The 17,027-nt window shown below is 40.2% G+C and overlaps 1 long non-coding RNA gene across 1 annotated transcript in view; it reads right to left on the bottom strand.

Moving 5' to 3' along the window:
- Positions 1–15,228: 15,228 nt before the first annotated feature.
- The window catches only part of LOC125484420, a 50,461-nt gene continuing 48,662 nt past the window's right edge, over positions 15,229–17,027 (bottom strand). Inside the window, exons 3-4 of the long non-coding RNA XR_007263240.1 lie at positions 16,599–16,736; positions 15,229–15,675 (exon numbers count right to left, since the gene is read on the bottom strand). This is a non-coding gene — a long non-coding RNA (uncharacterized LOC125484420). The remainder of the gene's footprint in view (positions 15,676–16,598; positions 16,737–17,027) is intronic.

The raw sequence follows: 17,027 nt of genomic DNA, 5'->3' as shown, positions 1-17,027 counted from the left end.
CTTGTTAATCTTAAATTTAAAAAAATCATGTGTTATGATATTTTGCTTATTATTACAACTTCCATTTTTGCATTTTAACCTTCAAGATGTAACAAGGCATAAAGTTGTGGAAAAATGTCAAAACTCAAAAAATCTAACATCTAACATAAAATATTTAAAAGAAGTCCTTTTGTTGCATATTTCTACTTATTGTGATCATATACTATAGTTCCCTTGTTGGTACAAACTTTTAACATAAGCAGCATTTCAGCTGTTCTCACTGTGCTCACTGTCGTGTCTGGCTTTGGGCAGATGAGTAGGTTTTGGCCACCAGCTGAGTCTTGTTTCACCGATGACATTCTCATGACTTGTTTTTTTTTCATTTCACAGTAGGTTTTGGACTAATCCATTGGAGTGAGTCCTGATTGACTCTGAACGTAGATCTGGGATCACATGTTATCAGTTAAACCTCTGCCGCTCTGTTTCCTCTCATTGTGTCCTCTGAGTGACCATTTCCTGCTAATGTCCTCAAGCAGAGAACAAATGATGAAGATCCGAGTTGACTTCCAATTTCACATTTATGTGGTTCAACTCTGTATACCAAAATGTCAAAGTAAAAAAACTTTAAGTAAGAAAAATATAAAAGAATGCTTAGTGCACTTTTTTTGTGGAAACACATTTCTGTTCAAACATAACTCACAGAAATTTAGATTACAGTGTTTCTTTAGAATTCACAGCCAATGAAATACAATAAATGTGTTCAAATACTCGGACTTTAAATTAAAGAAGAAATTATTAAACATAGAATAGAAGATTGACTATCTCTGTGAAATCTTACGGCTTGATCTACACCAGAAAGGATATGTAGGAATAAGCAATGAGTGTTGGCCTTGGCAGCAACATTCCTTTCTTATAAGTGAATTAAAAACTGCATCTACTTACCCGCAACTGCAGAGAGCACATTCCTTATGTATTCTTACATCCCAGACAGCTGCCTGCATTAAAAATGGCATAGAAAAGAACATAACACTGTCCTTGGCCTAATCTCTGTACCCTCCGTAATTCTCCACTCCCTTCTACTTAACTGTTTCTAAATGCTGCAATTCCCGTTTCCTTCACTGCTCCTTCCTACTTTTGGTCTGACAACACTTCCACACATCTTTATCTCTGCCTCCTGCATTGTTTCTCTTCTTTACCCTGCTCCTTCCACCTACTCCGCTGTCTTCACCACTTTACTGCTTCTCCGCTTCCCCCCTGCGCTCTTCACTCCTTCATTTCTACCTCTGCCCCATTCTCCCTTTATCACTTCTCTTATTTCTCTTTCCTCCCTTCCACTTGCCCCGCTCCCTCCTACCCTCTTTACTACTTCCTTAATATCTCACCATTCACCCCCCCCACCAACTTGCCTCATTGTTTTTCCTATTCACTTTACTGCCTCCTCCTGCTTTATCCTATGTTTTATGCTAACCCCACTACTAGCCTAGTTAGATACTTCACCTTAGTATCTCTGGGCAGTGGGTATCTATACATACACTCCTAGACTATGCTTGCACTTTATTCTAGAATAAGGCTCTTCTACTCCTTTAGTACTATAATGTTTTTGTTCATATTTACATATTATAGGTTATTGAATAGAGTCCCATAGTGGAGTGTGTCAAACTGCTCTCTCCACATCGTCCTTTCTAGTAGGATGTGTGCTTCCAAACTGCTCTACTGATATTGGAGTAACATTTATTACATCATCATTATTCTATTATTCTAAATCTCATCCCACATATGTCTCTCACTTGGTTTACATAATTCTAGTAACTTGACTTTAATTAGTTATACAATCATGATCATTAACAACATTATACCCCCTCAATGCACACATGATCTGAAACTCTGACTAGATGTCAGAGGGTATTGGTTCTGTACCATTTCTGAAACCATTCTGCACAATATTTCATACAGCATGGCTATCTCTGTCCCACAACTATGATAATTGTATCAGTTTGAATAATAATCCCTTCTTATTTATCCAGAATGCTCTTTCAGCTATCTGTCTATAAGATCTTGGTTAATGTGTTCCTCTAATTACAAATGCCTCTGATTTTCTGTTCTGGTGTAAACTTTCTGATCTGGTGTAAAAGTCAACAGTGATTTTGCCCTGTGCCTACCACTTCTCTTGCTATTTGCTGTGTTGTTCCTCCATTTATTTTACGTCCTTATGGTTGTGAGAGGTTATATTTGTCATTTTAACACTGGTACATCCATTTTGGATCTCCTTCCCTTTATTAATTCAGCTGGTGAATCATTTTTATTAAATGGTGTTGCTCTGTAGCTGAGTCATGCTCATTTCTAGTCTGCATTGTCTTGCCATTCAGTGACTTTCCATTCTAGATTGCCCTCTCTGCTTTTCCATTTGACGATGGATGGAGTGGAGGACTTACAACCTGCCTCTAAAGTAAATTTTCTGAATTGAGGCAGGCTCACAAATTGAGACCATTGTTTGATACTCATTCTTCTGGCAAATTGTTTTGCAAAAAAAAAAAATTGTGGGTCATCTTAGAGAAAGAACAAGCAAAGTATGTTTTGTCTGAATCAAACAGAAATGTTTGACTTCTGTTTTAAAATATTTTAAGATTATGTTCCATGGACTGCAAATCTCTCCAGATCTCTAGAATTATATAAGTAGTAACAGTTAAGTAGCAAAATTGGATGAGACAAAATAATTAAGGGTGGAGACTGGTGGCAGAAGCCAAAAAAAATTAGAATAATAGGTTGAAAGGGCAATTGAGGTTAAAATGCATTTTAGTGAAGAGGAAGTTTAGGTGAGAGCACCAAGCTGATTGCTTTCTCCTGCAATATTTGTGTCTTTGTCTTTCTTTCTAAGAATGACTGAATTGGTGATTAAGCCACTACCCAAGGCATTGGAACCATATGTGGAGAGATAAGTAAAACCTCAGATGGCGGGGTGTAGAGCTGGATGGGCATGGTGGGCCGAGCATCATCATGGGAGCAGGAAGGCTTCCTGCTCCTGTGGTGCTGGTTGGCCTGCTGTGTTCATCCAGCTCTACACATTGTTATCTCAGATTCTCCAGCATCTGCAGTTCCTACTATCTCTAAGTAAAACCTCAGATCATTTGATAAGATCATATGGGAATCAAGAATGTGTGACATGGACTTGGGATACCAATGTAAGTGTGCGAAAATGAATGTTACCTCAGAGGTAACAAACATGAGGGAATACGCAGTAAAAAAAAGACATGCACTGAAGAACGGGTCTCAGACATGTACAACTACTTGCCAAAAGGATTAGTGTGGCCTTGAAGAACACAAAAACATAGCTTAAACGATAAGACTGTCACATAATCCATTGAGAAACTGGTTTTAAAACAATGGAAGTAGTATTAGTGAAAGGAATGTACAAATAATTACTATCAAAACAAAAAGTGTGATTGGCTATTATGTCAAAATGTTACAGAGATGAAGGAATATGTAAGTGTAAGTTGCTGGGAAATCAGGACTGGCACGTTCCTGTAAAGATGAAGGATAAGTGTGGCAAGTTTAGAGAACCTTGCGTAACGAGAGATATTGTGAGCCTAATCAAAAAGAAAAAGGAACCATTTATCAAGACTAGGAGGCTGGGAACACATGAAGCAAGGGTAGAATATGAGGAAAGTCAAAAGAAACTAAAGCAAGAAGTCAGGAGGGCGAAGAGGAGTCATGAAAAGTCATTGGCCAACAGGATTAAGGAAAATTCCAAGGCTTTTTATACATATACAAAGAGTAAGAGGGTAGCCAGGCAGAGGGTTGGCCCACTCAAGGGCAGAGAAGGGAATTTATGTGTGGAGCCAGAGGAAATGGGAGGAAAAATAGGGAGGGTGGAAAAAGAGGCGGGGGAGTGGCATTGCTAGTCAGGGCTAGTATAGCAGCTATTGAAAGGCAGTTCGAGAACGATATGTCTACAGAGTCAGTTTGCGTTGAGGTCTGGAATAAGAAAGGAGCAGTCACTTTGTTGGGGTTTTTTTACAGACCCCCTGATAGTTGCAGAGAAGTAGAGGAGCAGATTGGGAGGCAGATACTGGAAAGATGCAGAAGTCACAGGGTTGTAGTCATGGGTAACTTCAACTTTCCAAATATTGATTGGAAACTTTCAAGTTGTAATAGTTTAGATGGAGCAGATTTTGTCCAGTGATTCCAGGAAGGATTCCTGACACAGTATGTAGATAGATCAACAGGAGGAGAGGCCACTTTGGATTTGGTGCTTGGTAATGAACCCGGCCAAGTGTTAGACCTGGTGGTAGGAGAGCATTTTGGCGGTAGCGATCATAACTCTGTTACTTTTACAACAGTCATGGAAAAGGATAGATACATACAGCAGGGTAAGGTTTATAATTGGGGGAAAGGTAATTTCAATTTTGTCAGGCAAGAACTGGATAACATAAAATGGGAACAGATGCTGTCAGGGAACAGCACTATAGAAATGTGGAGATTGCTTAAGGAATGCATACTGCGTGTGCTCGATATGTTTGTCCCTAGCAGGCGGGGAAGATGCGGTTGAGTGAGGGAGCCTTGGTTCTCAAGAGAGGTCGAACGACTGGTTAAGAGGAAGAAGGATGCTTATGTAAGGTTTAGGAAGCAAGGAACGGAAAAGGCTCCAGAGGGATACAAGTTATCCAGGAAACAGCTGAAGAAGGGGCTTAGGAGAGCTATAAGGGGGCATGAGAAAACCTTGGCAGATAGGATCAAGGAAAACTCCAAGACTTTTTACACGTACGTGAGGAATAAGAGAATGACCAGAGAAAGAGTAGGGCCGATCAACGTTTGTAAAGGCAATTTGCGCATGGAGCCTAAAGAGATAGGAGAGGTCCTTAATGAATACTTTTCTTCGGTATTCATAACTGAGAGGGACCTAGTTGTAGAGGAGGACAGTGTGAAACAGGCTGAGAGGCTAGAGGAGGTTGATGTTAGTGAGGAAGATGTGCTAGGAATTTTGAGGAAGTTGAAGATACATAAGTCCCCCGGGCCTGATGGCATTTATCCAAGGATTCCATGGGAAGCGAGGGAAGAGATCGCAGGGCCTTTGGCGATGATCTTTTTGTCCTCACTGTCCACGGGTATAGTGCCGGAAGATTGGAGAGTGGCAAACGTCATTCCCTTGTTCAAAAATGGGAATAGGGATAACCCCGGAAATTGCAGGCCAGTTAGTCTTACATCAGTGGTGGGCAAGTTATTGGAAAGGGCTCTGAGAGATAGGATTTATGATCACTTGGATAGGCACAGTTTGATTTGTGATAGTCAGCATGGATTTGTGAGGGGTAGATCATGCCTCACAAACTTTATTGAATTCTTTGAAGAGGTGATCAAACACGTAGATGAAGGTAAAGCAGTGGATGTGGTATACATGGATTTAAGTAAGGCGTTTGATAAGGTTCCCTATGGCAGGCAGAAGGTAAGGAGGCATGGGATAGGGGGAAATGTGGCAGATTGGATTCAGAATTAGCTGACCCTTAGAAGACAAAGTGTGGTAGTGGACGGAAAATATTCAACATGGTGCTCAGTTACGAGTGGTGTACCACAAGGATCTGTTCTGGGTCCTCTTCTATTTGTGATTTTTGTAAATGATTTGGATGAAGGAGTGGATTAGTAAGTTTGCGGATGATACGAAGGTGGGTCGCGGTGTGGACAGTGCGGAGGGCTGTTCTAGGTTACAAAGGGACATTGATAGGATGCAGAGCTGGGCTGAGAAGTGGCAGATGGAGTTTAACCCTGAAAAGTGTGAGGTGATTCATTTTGGAAGGACAAACTTGAAAGCAGAATACAGGGTTAACGGAAAGATTCTTGGCAGTGTGGAGGAGCAGAGGGATCTTGGGGTTCATGTCCACAGTTCCCTGAAAGCTGCATCCAGGTGGATAAAGTTGTTAAGAAGGCGTATGGTGTGTTAGCTTTCATTAATAGAGGGATTGAGTTCAAGAGCCGTGAAGTTATGCTCCAGCTATACAAAAGCCTGGTTCGGCCACATCTGGAGTATTGTGTCCAGTTCTGGTCGCCTCATTTCAGGAAAGATGTGGAGGTGTTGGAAAAGGTGCAGAGGAGATTTGCCAGGATGTCGCCTGGAATGGAGGGAAGGTCTTACAAGGAAAGGTTGAGAGAGCTAGGGCTTTTCTCTTTAGAATGATGAAGGGTGAGAGGTGACTTGATAGAGATGTACAAAATGATCAGAGATATAGATAGAGTAGACAGCCAGAGACTTTTTCCTAGGGTGAAGGTAGCTATTATGAGGGGATATAGTTTTAAAGTGAGTGGAGGTAGATATAGGGGAGACATCAGAGGTAGGTTCTTTACTCAGAGAGTGGTTGGGGCGTGGAATGCATTGCCGGAGAGGGTAGTGGAGTCGGCCTCATTCAGGGCATTTCAGCGGCTATTAGATAGGCATATGGATGATAGTATAAGGTAGCGGTGGAGGTTAGATAGACCTTAGGATTAGGGTAAAAGTTCGGCACAACATCGTGGGCCAAAGGGCCTGTCCTGTGCTGTACTGTTCTATGTTCTATGTTCTAAAACACATTTTGGTGCTCTAATCGCTACTATTTCAATTAATCTTAAATAGTAGTCTGTGAGGAATGAATATACCTTCCTTTTGAAGTTGAATAAATCCATTCCTGGCATTTCCAATGACATTTTTGGATCTTGAGAAAATTAATATTTATGTCTACCTTTGACTGTTGAAAACAACACATGTGCCACGAGGAGGCAATGTTTTTTATTTCTTTTAAAATTTCTGGCCTCCATGACTGTTGAGTTCTGGCTCAAATTTTGAAATGCTTTAAGCTCTACCATTGGAATCTCCGTAGAATCTCTATCTCATTTTCTTTGGTATATCCATTCAATGGTCATACAGCAATTGGTATTTTACAATTGTTAAGTGCTGTTTTTGCTCATGATACCTTTTCATACTTGATCTGCTGGATTGTATTTCATCACCCTTGCCTTTGCAGATGAGTTAGCTGACCTTTGTATACTCCTTGCCTCTTTTCTGAACTGCATGAATGCCTCTGAGTATTCCCTCAGTTGCTGATAGCATACCAGCAATTGCAGTAGAATTATTCATTTGTTTCACTAAGAATTAAATCTTCTTTACAATATCCACTATTGCCCTTGGGAGTGTATCAGCCGTTCTTTGTGCATTGCGTGGAGCATAAACTATTATGTAGTTGTATCTCACTGTTTTAAGCCTGAAACTTTGTATTTGCAGTAGATTTTTACAATCTCTTTTAACCCTATAACATTAGCAATGGTTTATAGTTAACTGACATGGTTCTTGAGTCAAACACCACTCACTGCCAATATAATATGGTCTGAGTGCTGCTCTGCTTGTGAGATGGCCAGATTAGAATTGTCTTCCTTGGAGAAGAGAAGGCCAAGATGTGATTTAATGAAAGTTTTCATGTAGGAGCTGATCAGAGTAGATAGGAATAAACTGCTCCCCTTCATAAATAGATCAAGAATGAGAGGGCATAGATAATTTATTAGAGAAGCAAATGTGCTGTGAGGAAAAACAGTTTTACACAGCGAGTAGTTAGGGTCTGGAACACATTGCCTGAAGTGTGGTAGAGGTAGGTTCAACTGAGGCATCTAAGAGGGCAATGGATGATTATTTATGAAGAAACTATTTTCAGCGACATGCAGAAAAGGCACAAGAATAGTACTGAGACACAATATTCATTTAAAGAGCCAATGTAGACATGATGGACGGAATGGCCTCCTTCTGCACTGTAGCAATTCTGTAGCTCTGTGATACACCACAAAGTCTGGGTTCTTGTTGATATAAATGTCCTGAAATTTAGTAATGGCAGTAACTGTTTACATTGTTATAATAATCATAGACTTATATGTGTGCTTATTGATATTACTGTATATTACATATACATAACTGAAAGACCGAAAACTAAACACTGACTCCATTGCACTGAGAACTTGACTGAAGGCGAAGCAGGCACCTTTATTCTGGAACACCACATCAGGATGTCATTTAACTGTATTAAAGGTACCACCCCCCACCCCCACCCCCCGTCTGGTCTGGGATCTAAACGATAATATTAAAGTGGAGCCAATGGCCTAGTGGTATTGTTGCCAGAGTGTTAATCCAGCGTGGACCCAGGATTTGATAGTCTAACTTGAATTCAATTTTTAAAAAAGTCTGAAATTAAGAATCTGTGGATTGTCGATAAAACCTGTTTGGCTCACTAACGTCCTTCAGGGAAGAAAATTTGCCATCTTCAAATAAGGATGGGCAATGAATGCTGGTCCTAGCCATAGTGATTGTAACAAGGTCAGCCAGGTCGATCTCATAGAATATGAGTCCCTGATTGGGACTGTCAATTTGGTCTAATCAGGGAGCCCTGGCTGACAGATAAGAACAGGAGAGTCAGACATCCTGTTCACTCTGAGAGCTGGCTCTGAGGAACCTGGATCAGTGTCAAGGACTCTCCCTGTGTAAATAAAGGATGTCTTGGTGACAGGATACCAGCCTAATTGGAATTATTTCAGTGGCGATGAGGATGGGATGCTGACATAGCTGCATTGGTGGGGCAGTGCCCAGAGTGCCAACGAGGGCATAAATTACTGCCAGCAGCTCCCCCACATTCATGGGAATGGCCGGGTAACCCTTGGACTCAGTTCCACCATGCAGGTCTCTGCATGGGCTTAATGCTTTTAATCATTTTTGATGCCCACTCAAAATGCCTGAATGTGCATAGAGTTCATTTGTCAGATACGGGGATGACGATAAAAAATCCACATGCATTTTTGCATCACATTGACTCCAGATGTGTTGGTCATACATAACTGGCCATTGTATACCAGCAGGGAATTTGAGCATTTCCTAAAGTCAAAGGATATTTGACATATAAGGATATCTCCATACCATCCATCATTCAATGGTTTACCAGAAAGAGCAGTCCAAACTTTGAAAGTAGGCTTAATGAAACACCCTAACAGCTTCACTCGATACCAAACTGCCCTGGTTCCTGTTTGATTATAGGACTACCCCTCATTCAACTACAGAGATAGCTCCAGCAGAGTTACTGGAGAGCAGGCTCTGCACCAAATTGAATCTGAACATCCCGTACCTTGGGGGGAGGGTGAAATGGCATCAGGAATATCAATGACCTTACTCTGCTAAGTGAGACAGACAGTTTACTTCAGGGGACAAAGTTTGATTTAGGAACCACAGGAATGGTCCTGCATGGGTAAGAGTCATGGTCGACATGAGGTCAGGTCCAATGTCATATAAATTTTGGATCGGTGCAATGGCCCTGAACAAGCATGTGGATCATATGAAAGCTGCAAAGTTGCAAGCAGTTCAGGAGCAAAGCATGCCTAGCTCCTTGACTGCCTTTCTGACTGTTCTGGAACCCGTGGGCTCTCCCTGTCCATCAAGTGTTGAAGATACCTCAGAATCTGTGATGGACATAGCAGATTTCATTGCCTCAACACCACTGCTGCCTGAAGAAGAGATTGAAGTTCTTTCGAGAGCCCCTGGCAGCAAGAAGCGAGCTACTGCACATTACTCTTTGCCTGTATCAGATGCAGATTTGGAGGAACTTGACCTGGTGCTAAAGTGCCCTAGGAGGAGCTACAAAAAGACTAATTGGCTTATGTCCTCATACTCAGAGGGTGAGGGATGTAATGATTGTAATGAGGTCAGCCACATGGACCTCATAGAATATGAGTTCCCTGATGGAGGCTGTTAATCTGGTCTAATCAGGGAGCCCTGGCTGACAGCTAAGAACAGGACTGTCAGACATCCTGTTCACTCTGAGAGCTGGCTCTGAGGGAGCTGGATCAGTGCCAAGGATTCTCCACGTGTAAGTAAAGAGTGACTTGGTGATGGGATATTGCCCTCTGTGGAGTTATTTCCCTAGCCAGCAGTATTCATATCCCGCATGTGAACATTAAGAAAAACATGCCTTGACTTGGAATTTCAGTCCCATGAAATACTTTGAAAACCTTCTACATCTCCATTTAACTGCCAATTTTTTTGTTTCCATGGTTGCATAACTCTACTCAATTTTCATTAAAGCTGTTGATGTGAAATATACAGGTTTTCTTGTTCCAGCTGTTTGCATCTGGACAAGGAGAGCCATATACAATTCTAGATCTCTGTTTGGTTTGGGAATTATTATCAGTGCTGAGCACCATTGTGTCAGTTGACAATATGACTCTCCTTTTTATCATGTTGTTTAACAGGGATTTTCCTTTTCCAATAGTAGATGTGGAACTTTCCTGAGATTGTACACATAGATTGCCTTAGCATCTTCTAGCAGAATATACTCCTGCATTAATTTGCCTATGATGCTGAATAACTTTGGAAATTCTTATCAAAATTTTCTTTTATTCTCATCCTGGAGTATTCTGTTTATGACACCAAGCCAAATACATGTATTAAATTTAACAGTAAAGATTTCTGATACTCTACATACTGAAGTATCTAACTGACTTCCCAGCCTTTGTGTGAGTTTTGTAATGAATTGACGTGGAGATTTGCATCCCTTTCACAATGTAGTTTCATGTCCACAGATTAAAATTTCACATTCATTAGCCACCTCGAACTGTCAGCAAGGATAGAAACAGGCATTCCTGTGTTGAGTTTAAAGTCTGTTTTGAACCATTGTACCTTCAAGTTTTGGTGCAGAGTTTCAGTTGATTCTTTTTGACCTTGCCTTGGAGTATCAGAGTGAATTTTACCAAAAATTCGCCAGGTGTCAATTTTGTCAAGTTTCATCGAGGGTTTCTCTCCGTGAGGCCTAGCAAGATTTTTCACATTATTCTCTGCATTTCCTATGCACCACTCCTCCATGATGTCTCACCCTTCCCTGCCACCAGAGACAGAAATATTCCCCACAGTTGTGAAATCTGGGTGATTCCCAGTAGCACCAAATTTAAAACCTAGCTGTCTACCTGGTCAAGAATTACAAGATTTGCCCTTCACTATGCAAATAGTGTGACAGAAACAAAAATAAAGACTTCTGAGGACACATAGGGAACACGACTGACACTTTATTGCAAGTGCAAGTTTTTTTTTATTCATAGGATGAGGGCATCACTAGCTGGGCCAGCATTTATTTCCCATCCCAAATTGCTCAGAGGACAGCTAAGAGTTAACCACATTGCTGTGGGTCTGGAGTCACATGCAAAGATGGAAGTTCCTTTCCCTAAGGACATTAGTGAACTAGACTGTTTTTTCCTGAAAATTGACCATGGATTCATGATCATCATTAGACTCATAATTCCAGATTTGTCTTTTATTGAATTCAAATTCCACCATCTTCTGTGGGTGGGCTTCAAACCCGGGTGCCCCAGAACATTACCCGAGTCTCTGCAACTTAAAGTTTGCTCATGGGATATGATCATCACTGGCTGTGCCAGCATTTATTCCCTAGTTATCTTGGAGAAGATAGTGGTCAGCTGCTTTCTCGAACTGATGCAATCCACTTATTGTAAGTTAATCCAATATGCCACTAGAAGGAAGTTCCAGGATTTTGACCCAGCGAGTAACCAATTTGCTTTTCATTAACACAATAACATCAGTAAAACTGTACTCTAAATTATACTTTTTTAAAAAAAAAATCACATGACCAGTAAATTCATAGCTTCTCTGTGAATTGATTCCTGCTGCTACAGGGGTTAGAATTTTAAAGTGTGTTACAAATGGATAAATAAATCATTCTGAATATGAATTTTGAATTAAAGATAAAAAAAATGTCAAATCAAAATTTAAATTCTCAATTACCTCCTTATTATAATAAGAGCATTCTGCTCTCCTTACTAGGTAGTAAAGATGTTGCTAAATTTGAAAGGATTCAGAAAAGATTTACAAGGACGTTGTCAGGGCTGGAGGTTTTGAGCTATAGGGACAGGTTGAATAGGCTGGGGCTATTTTCCCTGGAGATTGGAGGCTGAGGGGTGACCTTATAGAAGTTTATAAAATCATGAGGGGCACAGATAGGGTAAAAAGACAAGGTCTTTTCCCCAAGGTCAGGGAGTCTAAAACTAGAGGCCATAGGTTTAAAGTGAGAGAGGAAGGATTTAAAAGGGACCTAAGGGTCAACTTTTTCATGCAGAGGGTAGTGCATGTATGGAATGAGCTGCCAGAGGAAGTGGTGGAGGCTGGTACAATTACAACATTTAAAAGGCATCTGGATGGGTATACGAGTAGGAAGGGGTTAAGAGGGATATGGGCCAAATGCTGGCAAATGGGATCAGATTTATTTAGGATATCTGGTTGGCATGGACAGGTTGAACTGAAGGGTCTGTTTCCGTGCTCTACAACTCTATGGCTGAGAGTTTGATGGTGCTTGAAAGAATATTGTAACCTACACTTGGATAAGAACATGCATTTCAGCTGCTGTACATCCGTAACACAACCATAGCAGACATCTCTATTCCAATGGCTGCCAAATCTTGGTGAGAATTTTTGACATAAGGTAATAGGTAGCTCATTTACTTTTAGGAATTGATTCAATCACCGTCCTCTGACTTTTCTTATTTCGTATCCCTTCAGTATCTGAATTCTGATAAGTTTTTGTTAACTGCAAAATCCGATTGTATCCAAGTTATTATATTGCATTAGTTGCCTCACACTGATTTACTTGTACTACGAAAAAGACCATTGAGCTTTGAGAAGCTTTCAGTTCTAGTGCTTTTCTAGCACTTCCTACCTAGTTTACGTAATCTCTATTGTATTTGTGCCTCCTGCATTATCTGTCATCTATTCTTCTGTTTTATTGGTGTGGGCAATTACAATTTAGTCATTGATGAGGAGAATGCCTGTTGAATTTCAGGGCCTCTGTCCCACAGTTAAGCAACTGTCATTTATGTTTTCTAATTGCCAATAAAACATAATTAAAATAATTAGTTGGCTTCGAAATTGCAGTTTTGTTTTATTGAAAACTGAACTCACATGAACAGGAAGAAGTGCATGCACATGTACCTTTTTCCTTTGTTCTCATCCCCCTCACTCTGAACGGAGTTTCTCTCTCCTTCAGCTTAATAATGTTCTAAAGTTTACCAGGCACAAAATATGAACTGTAGCAGGTATATCATCAATTAGGTCTTATTTTCCTTTGCTCTCTCACACATATTAAAAGCCACATACAGTGTGACAGATTTTCAACTTGCTGGCCAGGCATAAAACTGGCTTTGAAATGAAAATTGGGTGAATTTTTTCATTTGACCTCCAGCACCAAGGTAGCAAGTAGAAAATGCACTCTGAGTATAAAAGAAGTAAATGGAACCAGGGAGATATGGTCCCACCAGCTCCTTGTACAGTTTCAGTAAGACTTTCCCACTCTTACACTCCAACTCCCTTGAAAAAAGGGCCAATATTTTATTAGCCTTCCTGATTAGCCACTGCATCTGTATGTTAGCTTTGTGTGTTACATGTACAAGTACCCCCAAGTCCCTTTGTGTTGCAGCTACAGGTTTCTCCATGTAAAAAACACTGTTCTTTTGTTCTCCTTTCCAAGATGAACAACTTCATATTTTCCCACATTACACTCCATTTGCCAACTTTTTGCCCACTCACTTAAACCTATTAAAATTTCTCTGTAAACTGTGTGTCCCTTTCACTGTTTACCTTTCCAAATTTTTTGTGTTGTCTGCAAATTTAGCTGCAGTACATTCGCTTCCTTCCTCCAAGTTACTAACATATATTGCAAATAGTTGTGATCCCAGTACTGGAACCCCACTGGTTACAGGTCGTCAACCTGAAAAAGAACCCCTAAATGTTCTGCTATTACTTCCTTATGCCAATATGCCACTTCCAACATCACGACTCCTATGCTATTAAGTAGCCTAAAGTGTGGTACTTCATCAAAAACTTTTTGAAAATCCATATACATTAAATCCACCATCTGTCATGTGTTACCTTCTCAAAGAATTCTAGCAATTTTAAGTCATGATTTCCCTCCATCAAGCCATGTTGATTCTGCTGAATCACTTTATGCATTTATAAATGCTCTGCTATTACATCCTTTAGAATAGACTCTAACATTTTTCCAATAACAGACGTCAAGCTAATTGGCCTATCGATACCTGATTTTTGTCTCATTCCCTTTTCAAATTAAGGTTTGCATTGGTAGTTGTTCAAATCTCAGAGATTTTTCCAGAATCTATTGATTTCTGAAAGATTAATACTAGTGCATCCACTACCTCTGTAGCTACTTGGATGTATCCCATCAGGTATGGGGACTTATCATTTCTCAGCCACATTGGTTTCCTTAGCACTTTTTTTCTAATGATGGTTATTGTATTTATTTCCTTTCCTCCTTTTGCCTCTTGATTACTTATTGATTTTGGATTGATATTAATCTCGTCTACTGTGAAGATTGATTTGAAGTATTTATTCTATTTTCTGCTATTTCCTAGTTCTGCATTGTTATCCCAGCATGACTCTCTAAGGGGCCTACATTCACTTTGGCTTCTCCCTTCCTTTCTATACGTTAAAGAAGCTCTTGCTGTGCATTTTGATATTACTTTTGCCCACTCACTTAGCCTATCATTATCTCCCTGTAAACTGTATGTCCTTTTGTATCCTGCCTTCGCATGCTTTTTGTCTTGTCTGCAAATTTAGCTGCAGTACATTCCTCCAAGTTATTAATATATATTGCAAATAGTTGTGATTCCTGCACTAGAACCCCACTGGTTACAGGTTATCAACCTGAAAAAGAACCCCTAAGTGTTATGCTATTACATCCTTATGCCAATATGCTACCTCCAACATCATGGCTCCTAGGCTATTTAATAGCCTAAAGTGTGGTACCTCATCAAGAGCTTTTTGAAAATCCATATATATGAAATCCACTGCTCTCCTCAATGCTTATTTTCTTCCTCTTTATTACATTTTTGGTTGTCTTTTGTTGGTTTTTAAAATATTACCATTCTTCTGGCTTACCATTAATCTTTGGCACACTAGGTTTTTCTTTTTGAGGCTATCGTCAACTTCCCTGGTTAACCATAGTTGGCCAATCCCCTTCCTAAAATCCTTCTTCCTCACTATATATCTTTGTTGTGAAGCCTGTGTTATTTTGCTGCAAAGATACTTTTCCAGTGCACTCCAGCCCATTCTTTCTATTGGTTGGTTGCTCCAATCAGCTTTTCATAGACTGGGAAGGGAAACAGAGACATACAACCCTAAGACTGGGGAAAGGGAAGACCATAGGCATTCCAACATCCACTGTTAGAAGTGATTTTACCTCTTTGTGGTTTTATAAACAAATTAGTTTATTTGTGCTACAAAATGAAGACAAGCACATTCCTGTACATGTGCAGTTAAAGTGTCAGTTTCAGTGAATCAGTCTGGGACTTGAATACTTAGAACTAGACAGACATTTAAATTTTGTGATGCAAACTGATGCACAGGAAGTATTTTTGCATCAGTTACGCATGCAATGACAGCTGCAGTACAAGTTTAATATGCATGCACAACCAGTCCAAAATCCTTTCCAGTCAGTGGCAGAAGTTACAGTAGCCCTGCCAAAACAACACAACCAGGATCATTGCAGCTTGCTCCATACTCTATCTATTGTGACTAAGAAAGGCTTCCTGTTCTGGAATTTGAAGGCAATGTTAATGGAGATGAGATGAAGGTTCATTCTCTTGACAACAGGAGGTGGATGCACAGGAAGATCAGGATGTTGAATAGAATGGCTAGAATAAAGAGAAAATAACATCAGTTTCCATTTAGAGTTAATCCCTCATATAATTACAAACCTACCTGCTCTCACTCCTCACAAACTTCTTTACTGTGATTTCTATGTCCTTCATAAGACAGAAGATTACATTTCCCTGCCATTATCCAGGTCATGAATGCCAGTGGGTATAGAAAAATCATTGAACACTGCGGTCAAACAGTGTTCAACTTGAATGGAAACATTTAGCCAAATGTGCCAAAAACTAACAATAATGGTGTTTTAACACCATTGTTGAATATTTAACGTTGACAGGGACAAGCGGTAGAGGACAGACTATTGGTCAAAAACCAAAAGAACTGCAGATGCTGTAAATCAGAAACAGAAGCAGAAGTTGCTAGAAAAGCTCAGCAGGTCTGGCAGCATCTGTGAATAGAAATCAGAGTTAGCGTTTTGGGTTCGGTGACCCTTCCTCAGTTCTGAGCTTTTTCAGCAACTTCTGTTTTTGTTTCTGATTTACAGCATCTGCAGTTTTTTCGGTTTTTGTTCAGTATTAACTCACTGCCCTACCTCTTCTCAGCATGCCAACCTTGAAGAAGTTCTGCTCCTCTCTCCGACAGGATTTCCATTCTAACCTTTTTTCTTGTCCACAAAGTACTGGTTGTATGTTCTGCCAGACTTTATTCTTGTTGAAGTAAATGAAATAGAAAATCAGACTGGATGCACAATTAGATGGCCAATTTTTTGCCATCTATTTTATTCTTTGATTGAAATTGATAGTTGCTCCCTGGTTTTCCTTTTTTGCCAGCTATATGACTTACTTTAGATTCTAATGAAGTGCTCCCTGAGCAAGCAGAAGTTGAAAAATGAGTGACTGGGAAAATTCCCCTTGGGTCTTAGAGATCGTGAAGTTCAGTGAACCTGTTGACAAGGGGTACTCACCTTTAGCAACTTTTCTCTTATAATGAGGACCTTCTCAAGCAAGTATTGAGGGGACCTCAATAAAGCAGGCATTATGCCACTTCCTGGAGCAACAAACTTATTGGCACCTATTTGTCGCAGCCTCCTGGTGCTGGAAACCTGCAGAAAGGCATAAGTTTGAGTCAGGTCTTAGAATCCCAATGCAGGTGTTCTAACAAGAATCTCCATTGTAGCATTGTTAGCTGCCATTCCAGAAGCCAATATTGTCCTTAAAGACAGCAAGTATACGGATCGTGCGAAAAGCCCTCAAGCTGTCATTATCACCGCAATTTTCAGTTTTTGTACAGTACCTTTAACAGACCCCAAGATCTTATACAGATTTGTCATCTGCCAAAATTAACACTGAATCACATAAGGTGATATTAGATTAGCTGATTGAAAGGCTTGGTC

Source organism: Rhincodon typus, chromosome 1, assembly GCF_021869965.1.
Source record: "Rhincodon typus isolate 14 chromosome 1, sRhiTyp1.1, whole genome shotgun sequence".
NCBI lineage: Eukaryota > Metazoa > Chordata > Chondrichthyes > Orectolobiformes > Rhincodontidae > Rhincodon > Rhincodon typus.
Note: the sequence above shows the minus strand (reverse complement) of the source record. Positions and strands in the feature narration are given on the sequence as shown.